Source organism: Monodelphis domestica, chromosome 1, assembly GCF_027887165.1.
Source record: "Monodelphis domestica isolate mMonDom1 chromosome 1, mMonDom1.pri, whole genome shotgun sequence".
NCBI classification, from domain to species: domain Eukaryota; kingdom Metazoa; phylum Chordata; class Mammalia; order Didelphimorphia; family Didelphidae; genus Monodelphis; species Monodelphis domestica.
In genome coordinates, this window is record NC_077227.1 from 92,161,674 (window position 1) to 92,169,283 (window position 7,610).

A 7,610-nucleotide genomic window follows, 5' to 3' on the forward strand; every position below is an offset into this window, starting at 1 on the left:
TCAGTATTTCCCTTTTCCTAACCTTCCCTCCCACCCCCTAGAACATAAGAGAAACAAAACAGTGCAAATATCAATCAAAATAAATTTCTACATTGGGCATGTTTAAAAAAATTGTCTCATTCTGCATCCTAAGTTCTTCACCTTTCTATGAGTAGGTGGGTAGCATGTTTTATCATTCATTAGTCATTATAAGAGTTTCATGCAATAGTATTCTATTAGACAATATTCCATAACTCGTTCATCTACTTCCCAATTTATTAGCATGGTTTCAGATTTCCTTCCTTTACAAATTCAAAAAGAGTTATGAATATTTTTTGAACATTCTTAGAGTTTGTTTTGCTTAGTACCAAAGCAAATTTATTCTGCCTTTAATTCCCATTTTCTCTTCTTTTTACTTGATATTTCAGTAGAATGAAATGTATTTCTGTATCCAACTGTGCATGTGTGTATTCTTCCTTCTTTTGATCAGTTCAGATGAGATAAAGGTTCAAGTGTTATCCACTGCCCACTACCCCTTTCTCCTTGTTTGTATAGATGTTTACTGTGCACCCTGATTTTATGAGATAATTTCCCATAATATTCCTTTTTTTCTCCCCACTCTCCTTCTTTTCCCATTTCCCTCTCATTCCCCCTCTTAAAATCATCAAAGCATAATGGAAATACTCCCAGGCTTTGTTTCATGGGACACCTTCTATGAACTGTGATAACGATAAAGCTGAAGGGGGACACATATCATATTTCTGCTTTTGAATATAAGTAGTATATTCTTGTTTAGTCCTTTTCCATTATTCATTCATGATTACTTTTTTGTTTCCCTTCCTTTCCCTTTGCCTTGCCTTGCCCTCCCTGCTTTTACTCCCTTTCTTTTCCTTTCTCCCTTTTCCTTTCTTTCCTTTTTGTTAAGAAGTGACTACTTCTAACACATGGGCCATCTTTCTTCTCTGTTCATAGGACAGCACCCCATTTTTAAGTTTGTGGCAGCTACAATAAATCTAATCATACAGATTAGATGAGAAAACTAAGGTACCAAGCAATCCCCAAGGTAGACTTCTATGGTTGTGGGACACAAGGAAAAGCATAATATCTTAACAGGAATCCCACATTCCCAATCCCTTCAAGCACCCTATTTTATGCTTCTTAAAGGAGATCTATGGTTGTACTGATGCTGCTTCTAGGCACTGGTGAGTATTCACCTTTGCTATATCTGGACCATTTTTTCAGGTGTATTAACATTGCACCATCTGTTCCTGCTTGACAAGTGATTATTGGAGAATTATTTGATTTTGCTCTATTAAAAAAAACATTTCCATGAAATGCTTTCATTTCTAATTAGCAGCTGCCACCTGCTATTTGAGGCCAACCCTATGAATCTGGAAGTATTTTTATGACAAATATGCCACTTTGTCCAGCAGAGACACTTTCATCCCCACTCAGGAATATTCTAAGGATACTCTTCTAATGAGACATTATACTATTCTCCCCCTCCCCCAAATCTTTTATCCTTTCTTGTCTCTTCTCCATGGAAAGACTTTCTCAGAGGAAGCTTTAAGGAAGTTGAGCTATGAAGACTTCAAAGAACTAGTTACTGAGATCAAGTGGTTCAGCTCAGAAGCCTCTGGGCTTCCCATTAGCTGTAGGGAGTGTGGATGGTTCAGACATTTTGCTTTTTAAAATCTGGTTCATGCAATCCATTACCATCCATTAATTTATAAGGGTAGGAGGGAGAGGGAAAGGAGGGGAAAGATAGCAACCAAGTAGGGAGTGAGGAACTAATAAGAAAACACAATCCTTAAAGTTGTCTGTTCTACTTTCTCTGCAGAAGTGTAAATAAAACATCAGAAATTTAAAGATCGTGTGACTTCTTGGTAGTTTCTCACATTTAGGTACACCCCAGGAGGATAAATACTCAAATATTTTTAATTTAGCACATTATTTTAGTCTAAGTTTCTGTGGAGCATAGCATCACAAATAATTAGTGCACTGTAAAATAATCCTTAAACTGCCTCTGAGTGAAAGCCAGTCACTCTTGGCTTCCAGGAGGTATTTATTTCAATTCACATAATTTCCACAAGTTTCCAGAAATCTGCCCTGAAACAAACAATATCTCAATGCATTTTATTTATTGCATCTTAAGTGCCAATATCCTTTGCAAAGGAAGAAGAGATAAATTCTATGAAGAAATCTTAAAACTATTCAGATTAAATAAATCTATTTTTGCTTTGATGATAAGCAAGTTTCATGCAAAAGTATGAATGGGTTGGAATGATGAAAAATCCACAGGGAAATGTACCAGGAGTCAGAGAATGAGGGAGGCTAACAATTACATGGAAATCTTTTGCCATCACTTTCAAAAATGTTTACTTTATGAAAAGAATTACTGGTATCCTGAATATTTCTTTAGAAATTAAGGCTCCTAATATAGTAGTGGAGTTCAACTTCACCTTGCTCCTGTCAAATTTGGGAAAGCATTTAGAAAACAGTCAAAAAAACAGGCTTGAATGGGTTGCCATCTGCATGACTTGAGACAACAAACACAGTGATGAGATCATTGGAGTATATGAGTACATATCCCAGCATGACTTTTGGTTCATTTCTGTAAATACTGAATAACTGTTTGATAAACATAAATCACTCTGCCCTGTGATAGGAGAAATAGAAAGACAGATTAGGACATAATTTCTGCCTTCATGAAGCTTCCAGTCTAATAGCAGGGTATAATGTATGCACAAATAACTTCATCAATACTTCAAGGACCTATGATTTTAACAGTATGGAAATTCCCACCACTGACATACATTGCAATGCTTATGACTTAGAGTTCTCAATGTACATTATTCAAGGTTATTTAAAAATATTTTTATATTTAAACTTCACTCTGATGGATTTCCTTAATAATTCTATATATTTGATTCTTTATACAGTACTTCAAGATTGTTCTGAGAAGAGGTCTATAGACTTCACTAGACTGACAAGAGTCCATGACATAAAAATGGTCAAAAATCCCTGTAAGATCCAATAAACATATATGAAAAAATGCCCTAAATTGTTATTTATTGGAGAAATGTAAATCAAAACAATTGAGACATATCACCCACACCAGATTGACTAAAATGACAAAAGAGTGAAATGACAATGTTACAAGGAATGTAGAAAAATAGGGACACCAATACACTGTTGGTGTAACTCCGAAACGATCCAGTCATTTTGGAGAGTAAACTGGAATCATACTAAAAAAGTTATAAAACTGTATATAGCTTTTGGTTCAGGAATATCATTATTAGGTTTATTTTCTAAGGTGATCAAGGAAAAAAGGAAAAGAAACTATATTTTAAAAAATATTTAGAGCAGCTTTTTTGTAATGACAAAGAACTGAAAAATGAAGGGAAGTCCACCAATTGGGGAATGGTGGAACAATTCATGGAACATGATTTGTAATGGAATACTATTATGGTATAAGAAGTAACAAATAATATAATAAAAATAAATTCTGGAAAGACTTACATGAAGTGATGTAAAGTGAAGTGAGCAGAAGCAGGAGAAATACACAGTAACAACAGTAATGTAGGATGATTAGCTGTGAATGAATTAATTATTATCAATAAGGAAAAGATTCAGGACAACTCCAAGGGACTCATGACAAAAAAAGACTATCTGTTGTCATAGAAGGATTAGTTGGAGTCCAAATAAAAATTAAAACATACTATTATTTACTTTATTTCCTCCTTTAATTGTTCTTCAGTGTAAGCAATATGTGTCTTGTTTCACAACATGATCAACATGGAAATATATATTATGTGATAATATAAGTACAACCTATATTACCTACCTTCTTGGAGATGGGGAAAGAAGGGAGGGAGAAGGAAAATTAAGGATGAAGCATAGAATTCTGGATATACATAATGTGAGAACTGTTTCTTTTGGAGAAGTATATTTATTATAATTTATTTCATATTTATAATAAATCATACGTATTCTAATTATATTATTGTTATCAGTACATAACAATTATGTTACTTATGGAAATAAATGGTAAGTAAAAAATCAATGAATATAGGTATAGATGCTCTGATTTAGGTGTTGGAGGTAAAGAGACTGATGTAGTGGTACATAGCCTGGGAGAGAAAGTGAATATCCCCAGTTGGTACTTGGAGGTAGAGTCCTAGTTCATTTCATCTTAATAATGATATTAATATTAATTAACACATTCTCTAGAACCTTACCTCTATCCTAGAATATGTCCATATAGAGATATCAATACTGTCTTTTTTAATGTGATATCTCCATATGGACATATTCCATATAGAATCTTCTCTTATCCTTTCTAATTTTTCCATTTTTCTTCTTCTGGCTCTTCCTGATACCCTCCAAATGAATCTCTCCTCTTTGTTTTCACTAGACTTGTACCTATTAGCCCTCATCCTTCTATAGACTTCTAGGGACAATTCTAAATTGATGGCATAATATGGTAATCTTTCTTCTCCAATGAGTCTTAATACATTAAAGATATCCAGGAAGGGCACAAAACACACTGACATTAAGGATTTATCCAAATTTTATTTTTGTTAAGGGGGAAAAACAGCCTTTCTATAATATGCTTCTCTTTTTTTCCCCCATTGAGCCTTCTCATTGTTTCTTTGCTTTTCAAAGTGGTAGAGGTTTTTGTGTGAATATGTTACTTCAACTTAAAGGCAGAAACTAAATTGAATTCTTTAATCAAAGTGACTCTATGTGAGCCTGAGCTTGGTTTCTTCAAATATTCTGTCATTCTAGCTTCACTCTTTTAATTGCACAATAAAGATTTCTTTTTTTGGTCATGTCAAGCTTCTGTCCATTTAAAATCATCAAAAGTAATTTCATTGCAGAAAAGACATAAGAAAGCAGTCCCCAGATTGTGACCTACTTTTCTTCTCTTGATTTGGTTTAATTTTCTGGAAAGATTGTTTTGTGATCTTTTTGCTTTAGTTGCTCTTATTTTTATTTCCATTTTTTAAATCTGTTTCAAATAAATATTCAAGGATGTTATTATCAGCAGTGGAGAAAAAGCTAGCTACATTGAGATTATTTGAGGAATATAATTGAATTGTTAGAAAATTATTAAGTTTTTAATTGAATCAACTGGGGTATAATTTTTTAAAAGACATTAATTCAAGTGCAAATATTAGCCAAATTCCTTCTTCTGTAAATATTTCTCCTAAGAATACCTTATTTTCTTAGTGATTTATACTTTCTAAACTACTTTGGAATACATTATTTGAATTTATCATGGAAGCATACATTGCAATTAATTTCAATGTATTTCAAATTGAGGTGGTGGTCAAAGTCAAAATGTTACATATTTTCCTATGTTTTGTGACATCAATAGTTTTTAAAAATTTCTTAATTCTTTCTTTTTGTTTTGAAGTTGGAGTGGAGGTAGAAAGGTAGGAAAGCAAAAATATATACTCTTTTAAAAAGTTATGTGTTAATATCACTATTGAAGAAATATTTACATGATTAAAATATTGACCTCTTATCACAATAAAAACATTATCATTCTAGAGAGTAGTTACTTATTGATTTAATTATCTTCAATAGAAATCAGTATAAGAAAAGTTTCTCAGAGAAAAAGAGAAAAACAAACAAGAAGCCCAGTTAATTCAAACATTACCTTTGGGAATATATAATTAAATTACATTCTTTACTTGCAGTTTTATGACCAAAATCATTCAAAGGTACAGTGGCATTGATCTTAACTATATACAATCCTGTTATTCTTTTGATTTTCCCTTCAGAGTCTTTAGAGTGGAAAAATTACAGTGCAAATTAGATATGATATCCTTTAGGTAAGAGATATAATCTTATTTTTTCCTACAATCTCTAAGTTCCTCCCATAAACACCTGTTTTTGCCCAAGATTAAAAAATAAAAACTAATGATGGCTCTATGACTCTTCATTTGGAATGAAGTGATTCATATACTACCAGAAGAAAGTTTTATAAAAAGGAAGGAATCAAAATAAAATCATAACATAGTAGCCATTATTCCCAATGATTTAGGTCAATATCTGTCCTGAGTCCCACTCCCAAGAATAAGGGTTCTTAAAGTGCCCACCTTCATTGTTCCCAAATCCTATTTTGATGAGCAAAATCTTTTCTAATTTTTCTCACTGATGCTCAAAAGAGGATATCTCTTTTCCCTCAATTAATTTATCTGAACTTTTATTTTCTCAATTTATATATCTGAAGTTTGATAACTCTGGAAAGAAAGTGAGGCCAATGACTTTGTGTAACTGCCTCACTTAAAATCCATTCACACACAAATCAAGACAATTCCATTAACATTTTTCTATACTACAAATAAATCCCAGTATAGACGATATAGAAAGAAATCCTATTTATAATAACTGTAGACAATACAAAGTATCTGGGAACCTTTCTGCTAAGGTAAGTCCAGTAACTATATGATCAAAACTGCAATTTTTTTACACAAATTATGTCAGATCTAAACAACTGGAAAAATATTAATTTGCTTATGGGTAGGCTGAGCCAATATAATAAAAATTACAATTCTAAGTTAAGTTTCTTATTCAGTACTCTTCCTGTCAAACTACCCAAGATAATTAAATAGAGCTAGAAAAAATAGCAAAATTAATCTAGAAGAACAGAAGGTCAAGAATATCAAGGGAATTAATGAAAAAAAGTATGAAGGTAGATGGCAGAACTATCATAGATTTCAAACTATATTATCAAGTGGCAACAATCAAAATAATCAGGAACTGACTAAGAAATGAAGTGGTGGAACAATTGAAAAGATTAGGCACTCAATATGCAATGATAACTAGACTTAGGATCTACATGGCTTTTTGAAAAATAACTCAGTATTCAATAAAAACTGCTGGGGAAATTGAAAAAAAAATGCAATATGAAAGAAACTTGGAACAAATCATCAATTTATGCCATATACCAAGATAAAATCTAAATAGATTCATGATTTAGAAAAAAGGGCAGTACCATAAACAAATTAAGGGAGCACAAAATAATTTACCTGTCAGACATATGTATATGGGAAGAAACTATCTCCAAACAAGACATAAAGAACATTATAAAATGCAAAATAGATAACTTTTTACTAGTCTAAATTAAGAAGTTTCTGCACAAACAAAATCAGTGAAACCTATATTAAAAGGCAAACAAAAAGCAAAATACAGTAGTAACAATAGTATTATTGTTATTAAATTACTAAAAATTGTATTGATGTGTGATCTGAAAAAAAAAAAGACATCACCTGTTGATGCCCCATTGGTCCTCCTTGAAAACAAAGGATGAACAATAGAAGCAAATGTAAACTCATGTATTTCTCCCATTTCCTGCCTTTGCATTTGAACTTTTACAGGCCCAGAACTCATACCCTCATTATGTCATTCTCTTAGAGTTCCTCTCTATCTCTTCCTTCTAGCTCAAGTATCATCTTCCACATGAAACATCCTGCTATTTCCTACTGCTAGTGCCCTCTCTTTCAAACTATATTGTAATTATTAATTTTATATTCATGCTCTATCTATCCATCTATTCATCTATCCATCTATCTGTCTGTTGGTCCATCCTTCCTTCCTTCCTTCCTTCCTTCCTTCCT